Consider the following 12,522-nt stretch of genomic DNA (forward strand, 5'->3'; position numbering starts at 1 on the left):
CGTTGTAGTTGCCGTGAAATGGAATGGTGAGTGGATGACTAGTTGACTGACTGGATGTTTGTGTTGCGGCGGCGGCGACTTGTTGTTGTTCTTATTATTATTGTTGCATTTGTTGTGCATTATTATTATTTGGGTTGTTCGTCATGCGATTTTTTTACGTCTCAGTTGAACCCAACACGTTTTTGCTTTCTTATAATAGTACGAAAACCAAAACGCCAACAACAATACTGAGACATGGCTGCACTGCCTTGTCTGCTGTTCCACCTTTTTTCTCGCGGGTGTCGCCTGATCGCTTGCCTTGTTTGTGTTATTCCTTTTTTATGTTGTGCTTATTTTATTTATTGTGTCTAGCGTAACCACAGACGAACAAAAGAACTACTGTGGCATATTTTTCGTTAGTTCATAGTCATAGCTAGTTTTGCTCCCCCGGAAGAACCCTCCCCCTTTTGGCAAACCAAACAACCATTAAAGACTGACTAGATGTCTGTAAAGACGACATATGTATCAGTGGATTTGCCTGCCGGACCATGCCCATTGGCCGGTCACACCATTCACACCGACTAAACGACCAAATAAGCAACATTCATGCAAGCAGACAGGGCAGTATGAATTGCAACGTAAAGTTTACTTTTCATTTCTGTTGTTGTTGTTTTTGTTTGGGGTATTATGGTTGCATGTAGCCCAGTCACAACAGTTCTACGTTGTTGTGCATTACTCTGCTTGGTCTTCTTTATTGTATTTTGTCGTTTTTTTTGCGACTTTGGTTCTCTTTGTCAAGAGATGAGGTTGGATGATTAAAGTTCTTCGTTTCAATTCCTGCTGCTGCTGCCAGTATTTGTCTTAATCAATTGCCGCTTCATGATTTTTGCCCGTTGTATGCCCACATTTCTACGTTATTTCTTTATATACTATTTTATGTACACCAATTCACTCACACAAACACATGTACTCTTCTTCCTTTGGAATCCATAGAAAATAAAAAAATATTTTGTTACTTATTTTGCCACTTTAAAAAATTACTATAAAATAGTAATATTGTAACACAATTATCTAGTTTTTGTTTTTCGTCACCGCACCGTCGCCGTTTGTTTTTTTGTTTTGTTTTTCGCAAATATTACAAAGTCGTCGTCTCGCGCTCGCTATAACACGTTTCTTCCGCATCAAACTTACGCTCGCGTCTGAGTGTTTGCTTATCTATATTGTATTTACGACTCATGTGTTATTTTGTCGCAGTTGCCGTTTTTTTTTCTTCTTCTCACACACAGCAGCCCATTGGGGTCGCTGCTCTCTGCCACAATTGTTCTCTTTTACTCACTCCACAAATATTCTCCCCATTTATGTGGAGCACATTTCATTGAAATGGTGAATAAATTTCAAGCATCCAAAATGCCGACATTTGCCGAGAGCGGGTACAACAAAAACATGTTGAACAACAACAAGGAGGGAGGCTTGCCATTATTTTTGGGAATGTAAACTACTTAACACACAACGTAAACAAGACCGGGAATTGGAATTTTCCCATAAATATTCCCCCAATCAATTAATGGAGTTTAATGAGTGATCGTAAAACTTAATTTTGGAAATTCCAATTGAAATAAATGGTGGGAATAAGAAAATATAATGGAATGTTCGTATACCATTGGTACCCCCCGTTCGTGAAGATTTATACCTAGATTTTTAAAGGGAAATTCTTACTTCCCTATATATGAGCCTTGAAACTGTACTACTTTTCTATTAAGAGTACTTTTGTACACACATCCGAATTTTATAGATTCGATGACCTCATACCTGACGTCTTCTACAGATCGCTACATTGCAAAAACGCCCCTCTGATATTACATCCAGTATCAATACAAAACTACCTTATCAGTGCATGCATAATTACAACTCCATTCATACATTATTTAAACTTCAGTGTATTTCCTGGTTGTCTCGCCTTACAAATAATTCTAATTCACTCCGTAAACCCACATGGATAAGATATTTAATTTTCGTCGCTGAATTTGTCGAGTGCTGGTGTTAACCGACGTGAAAGAGAAGACGTGTAGCATTGTCCGCAGTCCTATTCGATTCAACCGAAGACTACATCAGCCATCGACCTTGCGATACGTTCGCTCCTGCCGATTCGTTCGCCCCTGTCGATTCGTTCGCTCCTGCCGATTCGTTCGCCCTTGTCGATTCGTTTGCTCCTACCGATTCGTTCGCTCCTGTCGATTCGTTCGCTCCTTGCGACTCGTTCGCTCTCTGTGATTCGTTCGCTCCTGTCGAACTCAACAGAGCCGAGCCCAACACCCGAAGACTATCGAGCCGAACTCAACATCCGAAGACTACCGAGCCGAATCCAACACCGGAAGACTACCGATCCGACAGCACTCCGAATAACGCCGAGCTGAGTGTTATCGACCGACCGTCAACGACCAACCCCATCTTGTATCCGCCGATTACCACCTACTTTATACCGACCAATTCGAAGCGATTCCACCCGAGGCTGTTCCCCAACTTTACCAACATATACTACAACATCAACTAATCTCCATACTATCTGAAACTTATGTTCACGAAATTATATAAATAAAAGCACAGAAGAAGCACAGTTCCATCGTGTCTCATCTTACTTAATGTTTGTGGGTCCTTGAGTCGACCCTGGCAGAGGCTGAGCTAACCTCAGCCTGTGGTAAAACCACTCGTTATATCTTCTATAGAAACAATTACCTCAGGTCTGAGGTCTTTTATAAAATAGATAACCTCATATCTAAAATCTTCTATAGAATCAATAGCCTCAGCTCTGAGGTCTTCTATAGAATAGATGATCTCAGGTCTGAGGTCTTCATCTTATGCACCTATACTACACCTTTTTCACATGTAATTCAAAACATTCCTGTTGTAATTCGTAACATTTCATTTGTAATTCGATTATTCTATTTGTAATTAGTAACAGTCCACTTGTAATTCGAATCATTCTTGTAATTATAATTCGAATTTTAAATAGAATAATTCAAATTCAATGGATAATTTCGAATTACAAGTGAAACGTTTCGGATTACAACTGGAATTCTCGAATTACAAATAAAACAAGTAAGAAAGTATCAGTCGGCTTTGCCGACAGAGATATACACTCAGCCTGTGTGGATCGAACGTTTTTCAAAATTTTGGGCGTATAAACCGACAAAAGTATGAATAGGATTAAAGCCTAAAAATTTGCGGGGATATCGATACATAGGGCTTTTAATCACACTAGCCCACGAAAAACATATTATCGCTGTAAACTGGGCTACTAGGAAAACGTTCGGTTAAATGTCTAAAGGATCCTCGAACCACACAAAAATGTTGGATTGGACAGATAGGGCCCAAATTTGAACATAAACTAAGTTTCGACAATATTTAGAGATCCAAAGTTTGGACCAAATCGGCTGTTAGGTCTATGAGAAATCGCGCGTACCATTTTAGCGAACTTTCGGACTGTTTTATCAAGAAGTGTGGACTTGCCCCTGAAAAAATTTACTGCCGTAATTGAGGCAGCGAACGCAAGTTTCTTCAACAAAAATCAAGGTGATTCGAGAGCAGGTCTTAAAGTGAACCTTTCCGAAGTATTGTGTGGGAGGTACCGGAAGGAGTGGACAAACATAGTCCATATTCGAAGCTGATCTATATCTGGTAGATATATTAGGATGTGTAAAGTATGGACCAAATCGGTCACTCCCATCAAGAGTTATCGTGCGCACAATTTTTCCGAACATTTTTGAACTTTTGTGGGGAGGTACCTGAAGGAGTGGACCGATATGGCTTATCTTCGAACTTAAACTAAGTTTGCAAAAAATATTACGAAGGCCACATTATTGACCAAATCGGCAGATCCGTTCGAGAGTTATATTGCGCTTCAACCACTACACACTGTGTCATAGGTCTTTTTTTGTACCTTTCAGGCTATTTTCTCAAGAAGTATGGACTTGCCCCTGATGAAACCTATACTGTCGTATGAGGAACGCTGAATACAAGTTGTTACAACTAAAATCAAAGCGATTCACGAGCTGGTCCTAAACTGAACTTTTCCGAAATTTTGTGTGAAAGGTACCCGAAGGAGTTGACCTATTGATTCCATATTGGAACCTTATCTATGTCTGGTAGAAACTTTACGATATCCAAAGTATGGACGAACTTGGTCACTCCCTTCAAGAGTGCGCACAAATTTTCCGAACATTTTCGAACTTTATGGGGGAGGTACCGGAAGGAGTGGCCCGTTTTCGAACTTAAACTAAGTTTGGGCAAAATATTACGAAAGCCAAATTTTGGACCGAATTGGTTGATCCGTTCGAGAGTTATCGTGCGCTCCAACCAGGCAGGCAGACGGACATGGCTAAATCAACTCCAAATTGTCTGAAACACATTTCGTCCAAACATTCTTGGGGTCTAAAACCATTATTTCGATGAGGCACAGTTTGGCCGTATGAAAGTGTATATCGTTAGCATAAATGCTGAGGGTATAATGATTCGAATTACATCTGAAAAGGTGTAGGAGTTGAGGTCAACTATTCTATAGAAGATCTCAAACCAGAGGTAAACTATTTTATAGAAGACCTCAGAAATGGGGTCAACTATTCTATAGAAGACCTCAGAAATGTGGTCAACTATTTTATAGAAGACCTCACACCTAAGGTAATCTAGTCTACAGAAGACCTCAGACCTAGGGTCATCTATTCTATAGAAGACCTCAGACCAGAGGTCAAATATTCTATAGAAGATCTCAGACCTTAGGTCATATACTCTATAGAAAAATAACTTAGACTTAAAGTTGCCTATTGTATAGCGGATCTCAGATCTGAGGTCAGCTAATTATTCTATCAAAGACCCCAGACCTGAGGTCATCTATTCTATCCAAAACCCCAAGTCATCTATTCTATAGAACGCCAGACTTGAAGTCATCTCAGTTAAGAAGTCAGACCAGAGGTCAATTATTATATGGGAGACTTAACACCTGAGGTCAACTATTCTACAGATGACCTCAGACCTAAGATTGACTATTCTATAGAAGAAGAAGAGGTCATCTATTCTAAAGAAGACCTCAGACCAGATTTCTTCATCTACTCTATATATACCTGAGGTCTTCATCTATTCCATAAAAACTTCAGACCTGAGGCCATCTATTCTATAGAAGACCTAAGACCTGAGGTCTTCATCTATTCTATAAAGCCCTCAGACCTGAGCTCTTCATCTATTCTATAAAGACCTCAGACCTGAGGTCTTCATCTATTCTATAAAGATTTCAGACCAGAGTTCTTCATCTATTCTATAAAGACCTCAAACCTAAGGTCTTCATCTATTCTATAAAGATTTCAGACCAGAGTTCTTCATTTATTCTATAAAGACCTCAGACCTGATGTCATCTATTCTACAGAAGACCTAAGACCTGAGGTCTTCATCTATTCTATAAAGATCTCAGACCAGGGTTCTTCTCTATTCTATAAAGACCTCAGACCTGAGCTCTTCATCTATTCTATAAAGACATCAGACCTGAGGTCTTCATCTATTCTATAAAGACCTCAGACCTGCGGTCTTCATCTATTCTATAAAGACCTCAGACCTGCGGTCTTCATCTATTCTATGAAGACCTCAGATCTTCATCTATTCTATAAAGACCTTAGACCTGAGGTCTTCATCTCTTCTATAAAAACATCAGACCTGGGGTCTTCATCTATTCTATAAAGACCTCAGACCTAAGGTATTCATAAAGATCTCACGCCTGAGGTCGTCTATTCTATAGAAGATACAGACCTTAGGCCATTTAATCTCTAGAACGCCTCGCGAGATGTAATCTATTCTACGGAAGACCTTAGAACTGTGGCTACCTATTCTATTGAAGGCCTCAGACCTGAGGTCATAACCTTAGATTTGAAAGGTCAAGATCGCAGGTTTGAGGTTTTATATAGAATACATGACCTAAAGTCTGAGGTCTTCCATAGAATATATGACCTCAGGTCTGAGGTTTTTTTCTAGTATATGTGCAGAAAAGATGAAGACCTCAAGTCTGAGGTCATCTATGCTATAGAAGACCTCAGGTCTGAGGTCATCCATTCTTTGAAAGACCTTAGAACTATGGTTACCTATGAAGAACCCCCCTGAGGTCATAACCTTTGCTTTGAAAGGTCTCTATCGCAGGTTTGAGGGTTTTTTTTATAGAATAGATGACCTCAGGTCTTAGGTCTTCCATAGAATAAATGATCACAGGTCCGAGGTCTTCTATAGAATAAATGACCTCAGATCTGAGGTTTTTTCTCTAGTAGAGAGAACCTCAGGCGAGGTTTTCTATAGAATAGATGACCTATATTCTGAGGTCTTCAATAGAAAAGACGATCTGCGGTCTTTGGTCTTCCAAATAATGGATGACCTCTGATGTGAGGCCTTCTACAAAATAGATGACCTCTGGTCTGAGGTTTTTTATATGACCTAATATCTGAGGTCTTCTAAAGAATATATGACCTCAAGTTTGAGTTCTTCAATAGAATGGATGACCAAATGTTTTGGGTCTTATAGAGAATATATGACTTCAGGTCTGAAGTCTTATGTAGAATAAATTACCTCAGCTCTGAGGTCTCCTATAGAATGGATTACCACATGTCTGGTCTCATAGAGAACAGGTCTTCTATAGAATTTATGACCCCAGGTCTGAGGTCTTCTATAGCATTGATGACCTCAGGTCTGAGGTCTTCTATAGAATAGATGCCCTCAGGTCTGAGTTTTCTGTAGAATAGATGACCTCAAGTCTGAGGTCTTCTATAGAATAGATGACCTCGGGTCTGAGTTCTTCTATGGAATAGATGACATCAGGTCTGGGGTCTTCTATAAAATAGATTACTTCAGGTCTGAGGTCTTCTATAGATTAGATATCCCCTGGTCTGAGTTTTCTGTAGAATAGATGACCTCAAGTCTGAGGTCTTCTATAGAATAGATGACCTCAGGTCTGAGATCTTTTACAGAATAGATGACCTCAGGTCTGAGGTCTCCTATAGAATAGATGACCTCAGGTCTGAGGTCTTCTATAGAATAAATGACCTTAGGTCTGAGCTCTTCTATAGAATACATGACCTCAGGTCTGAGGTCTTCTATGATGACGTCAGTAGTGGGATTCTCTAGGGCATTTGTTGGTTACCGATAAAAATCGGTCAAATTAAAACATAAAATTATGAATGAAAGTTCAAATAAAAGTTGACATCACTGTTGCTATCGGTAGAACTTTGCGACTACTTTTTATTGGTAACTAACTAACTAACTAACTTCCCGAATATTATCGATAATTACAATAATTTAAAGATTTTTGTCGATAACCAAAAAATGCGTTAGAGAATCCCACTACAGGTCTGGGGTCTTCTATAGAGTATATGACCTCAGGTCTGAGGTCTTCTATAGAGTATATGACCTCAGGTCTGAGGTCTTCTATAGAGTATATGACCTCAGGTCCGAGGTCTTCTATAGAATAGATGACCTCGGGTCTTAGTCCTCCTATAGAAGAGATGACCTCAGGTCTGAGGTCTTTTAAAGAATAGATGACCGCAGGCCTTCTATAGAATAGATGACCACAGGTCTTCTATAGAATAGATGACCTCAGGTCTTCTATAGAATAGATGACCTCAGGTCTTCTATAGAATAGATGACCTCAGGTCTTTTTTTTGTGGGGAAAAAATCACCGAAAGACTTTGGCAACCCGGCTTGCCAGGTGTGCGAGACTTTAACACGCTAAAATAACCTCATTCCACAATCCCTACGGTACCGCCGTAAGATTTATTCGAAGGATGGGAATGGTACTAGTGACCGCAGTTAGTATTTACATCGTTCTCCGAATTTCATCTTGACGCTTCAATTCCAAAATTATGGATTTAATGCATTCAGTTTTGTGGGGACTCCAGCATTAACTGGATTATGTTTTCTACACTTATTGCTCTTTCAATTTGCCACTCCAAGTTCATCCTTTCCTCATTAAACCTAGGACACACAAATGGGACTTGCCTGGGATCCTCTACATCTTATGCGCAGTTCCGACAGAAGTGTGAGCTATAGAGTCCGAAATGTTTCGACCTAAAACATCCATGTCCACTTAAGAATTAGGTTATTTAGAAATTGAAGTCGCCGTGTTGTCTGTTACACCAAGTGTCAACACTGGTTATTAGTTTTTGCGTCCACCTGCCATCGTCTCTGCCACTCTACCATGGTTTGACTTGTGACTGCCTCCACGTCATTAGCATTTGTCGTTGAGCAACGAAGCTCAAACGTGCGTTCCGCTTGCTTTGCCAACAGATCGATCGGCGTTATTGCTGCAATAAGAAATACAGCATCATCGGTTACAGTTCTGTATGCACAACACACACGAAGTGCTAAGGCTTGTAGCACTACACAGAATTTATCTTGTCACGGTACGTTTTGTGCCTTAAGGATGCTGCCCATATAGGTGCTGCATATAGTATTATATTTTTGACCACTTCTGCTGACATCTTTCTTCTTAGGTATTTAGGTCTCCTTGTATTAGGCATTATTCGACATAGCGCCGCACATGTTTTACCCAATTTCAGCTTTATGTAGTCGAGATGTTGCTAGACGGTTATCTATCATAACTTCCAAGTATTTTAAACTTTCTGCGGTTTTTATAATACAACTTTCTATTTGGAGTTCAATGTACTTTACATTTTTACGGCTTTTTATGTTCTGCTAATTGCAGTCCCACCGAGTTAAGCCATGACTTTGCGATGTGTACAGCGGCCTGTGACACTGTCTTCGCCTCTTCTGTTGTCGTTGCTACTATTACCATCGCTATATCATCCGCAAAGCCGATGATATTACACTTTTCGGGCAAGTATAGTCTTAAAACTCCATCATATATAATATTCCACAAAAGCGGTCCCAGAACTGATCCTTGTGGTACTCCTCCTGTGATTTCATGTTCTTTGACTCCTTCATCCGTATCATATATTAGAACTCTTTGCCGGAAGTAGTCATTGATTATGGCTACTAGGTAGGGAGGGATTTTGAGATGATGAGAATAGATGACCTCTTATGTAGAATAGATGGCCATCGATGAGGTCTTCTATAGAATAAATGACCTCAGATGAGGTCTTCTATAGAACAGATGAAATCTGATGGTACTTGAAAAATGTAAAAATTCACGCATATTGGTCCGAATGTGCTTGAAAAAAAACTTCAAAAATCCCACTTGTTAGTATTCTGATAGTCATTTCAAAAATATTAGAATTTGATATCTTTTGTCAATAAACAACAAACGTGGTTATTAAATAACCAAAATTTGATAGCTAACAATAAATAAAAATTAATGATATCTCCCCTCCTCCTTCCTCTTCTAAAATTCACTTTATCGGTTGTTTTGTACAATTAATGTGAACAACAACAACCTCACCACGAGGAGGAACATGGGCATGCAACAGTCAATGTGTCATTAACCTTGCAATCTGGCAATCTTTGTTTTGTTGTTGTTCTTGTTTTCGTCTGTGGCGGCGAAGAAGACAACAACGAACGATGATACACTCCCTACGGAGTAGTAGAGTGGACTTGTGCGGTGTGCTGAGAGAAATAATAGCATTGTTACCCCACTTAATAAACGAAAGTTGACAGTTGTCGTTTAGTTTATTGTTAAGGAACGCAATAAAACAACAATAATAAGAAACACAAGAAATTGAAAAGCACAACAATTTAATACAAAAATCAAATCCGAAGTGCACTACGAATACTGATGCTCAACATCATTTGTTTTCGTGACAATAATTCCCTCTTTTTGTATCCTTCCTTGTGTTTGAAAGGCGTTGAGCCCGTCAATGACTGCGGACTACTCTCCAATAAGTGCGCAAGCGAAAAAAAAACAGCATAGCATAAACAATTCTCAAATTATGAGAGAGGAAGAGAGCGTGCATCATATAAAAAAAAATTGGTAGGTGTTTTGTTTTTATGAGAGATGATGTAAAAAAAAAAGCGGAAGTTGGAATTTTTTGGACAAAATACCCCAAAGTCGACCGTACCAAACGACGTTATTATTTTTGCCGGCTAATCTTTATTGTTATTTTTGCCGGTCTTGTTGAGTTTTGTTGTTGCTTCGTGTTTTTACGACATGATGTTTCCTCACTCACTTCAGATGGAATATGGGGGATTTTCGGTTTTTTTTTTTTTGTGGAGAGAAAGAGTAAAGGAATTTGAAATTCTTATTATAAAACTTGGGGGAGTTTATTATATTTTGAAATGGATACATTATTATTTTTACGTTAATTACGACACACAGTTAGACAAGAAAATGTTTGCAAACAAAGGATTTTTTAATTATTTCATTAAATGCAGTTCATGGGCTGTTCGAAGATCGTTTTGAAATGTTCACCAAAGTATGCCTTTATGGTCCTGATTACAATGATATCATTTATTTAGTGGCCACGCCCATTATGCTCATTATTCTTGATCCAAAAGCTCTAAAGAATCCTGAGGCTCCAAAAGCTTAAACTAATCCAAACATAATTTCTTAGACTAAATTGAAATTTGGAGCCATTAATATCTTTTAAGCAGGTATATTCCACCACATCCACACAGATGAGGGGAGTATAATCCTGGGTATATTAAGTACCAGATGAAGTCGAAATAGTTTTGGACAGTGATATCGAAAATGATTTCCCATTGTGCAGTTGCAAAAATATATATATTGGGGGTTTTCACTCGTCGTCGTCAAAAGTGGTGTGGTACCCGAAGTACTCATATACCAATACTGTTTATAATAAAAAATAACGATTACTCAATAAAGAGTAATCTTTGTTTTGTTTTTATTTCCTTCTTTTATGTTTTGATTTGAGCTTGATATCGGTTTTGTGAATGAAATTACAGAAATTCCTAAAGTTTTCACTTGAAAAAGTTTTTAGTAGTGACGGTAAGTCCTTATATTGTTTAAATAACTCGTAATTTTTCCATTCATTGGCGTTTTTTTTTTGCATTTGAAGATTTGGTGGTCATCTGTATCAATAGTATTGCATGTTTCGCACATATTGGAATCTTCTACTTTAATTTGATAAAGATACGTTTTTTCGTAGGTGTGGCCAGTGAGTAACCTGTTTATTATTTTAATATCCTCAGGAGACATCTTTAAACCAACAAACCAGTGATGCTTTGGCGGAGAAGGGTACAATTTAAAAAAATGGGTTCCTTTATTACTTGGAAGTTCTTTGTAATTTTCCACCTATTCATTCCGGAGATGTTGATAAATGAGGAAGTAAACATCCTTAATAGCGAAGTCTGTATCAATGACCGCTCCGACTTGAGTCGCATATTTAGCGAAGAAGTAGGTAGCTTTCTTATTAGCCGTAATACCAATATGAGAAGGAGTCCAATAAGGGTGAGTGCTGTGATATTGGATGTGTTGATTTTCTGGATTATAATGTTAGGCCATGTTTATATTTTAGCCTTTTGCAGGGTTATTAATGAGGATTTACTTGACGTATACGTAAAGGAATTGACATTTGAAACCCAGTGGGTTTGTTAAATCCGGTTATATATAAACGTACTATTAGCCAGGTAGTTATTAGCAGAGTTGTTTTTAAGTATGAGGCAAGCATTTTTACTGTCCGTCAAAATAGTTGTCTTGTATATGGAATCTTCCATTATAATATCGATTGCTTTCTTTATAGCACGTAGCTCACCCATGAGAGAAGACGTTTTGGATTGAATTTTGAAAACGAAATTCTGATTCGTAGAAATGTTGCATACTGCACAGCCAGTCTCACTGTTTGTAACGCAAGCATCAGTAGCCCAGATTGAATAACCTGCATCTTCGAGATGGACAATTTTCTCCTGCAGAATGACTCGGAAAAACTCGTTTTGTTTTGTATGTTTGGATGCATTAAATAGGTCCACAATGACAGTGATTTTATCACTCAGGACTTGGCGTTCATTAATTATGGTGCGGTCAAGAATATGTTTAAATTTGATGTAAATTAAACCCAAGCTCGTTTTTGCTGTTGGATGCAATGAAATATTGTTGTATAGTTGTCGATTGTGCATTTTGAACTTAATGAGCTCCGTGGCAACTAGGTACTGGCATCTTTTGTCAGGAGGCGACATGAGGGCCAAAGCATATATGTTGTGGACTGGAGTCGATGGGGTTAGTCCAAGACTAAGCCTCAAAGATTGATTCTGAAAGCTTGTAAGTTTCTTATTTAAGTACGCTGACATATGGGCCATAGAAGAACTGCAGTATTCAATTTTTGAGACTTTGAGAGATCAATGGAAATATTCGGGAATAATCCTTGTTTCGTGCAGTTGATCATCTTGAGTGCATTTAAAGAGTTCTTATACGATTTCATAGCCTCATCATAGTGATCTTTTAACTATAAACTGTTCTTTATATTCCTTCCTAAAAACTTTATGTTGTTGACAGATTTTATTTTTGATCCTTGTAGGTAGATGGACGGAATTTTCCTGGGACCTTTCGCGATGTACATTAATGCAGTTCTTTCTGCATTATATTTTAGATTTAAACGCGATAACATGTTATGA

At 38.5% G+C, this 12,522-nt stretch overlaps 1 long non-coding RNA gene across 1 annotated transcript; it reads left to right on the plus strand.

The window, feature by feature from the left end:
* Positions 1-10,656: 10,656 nt before the first annotated feature.
* On the plus strand, positions 10,657-12,236 carry LOC141397317 (uncharacterized). The gene is made up of 2 exons (XR_012411370.1): positions 10,657-10,900; positions 10,971-12,236. It is a non-coding gene; the product is annotated as an uncharacterized lncRNA (long non-coding RNA).
* The last annotated feature ends 286 nt before the right edge of the window (positions 12,237-12,522 follow it).

This window comes from Musca autumnalis, unplaced genomic scaffold, assembly GCF_047663935.1.
Source record: "Musca autumnalis isolate F117 unplaced genomic scaffold, ASM4766393v1 scaffold_1, whole genome shotgun sequence".
NCBI classification, from domain to species: Eukaryota; Metazoa; Arthropoda; class Insecta; order Diptera; family Muscidae; genus Musca; species Musca autumnalis.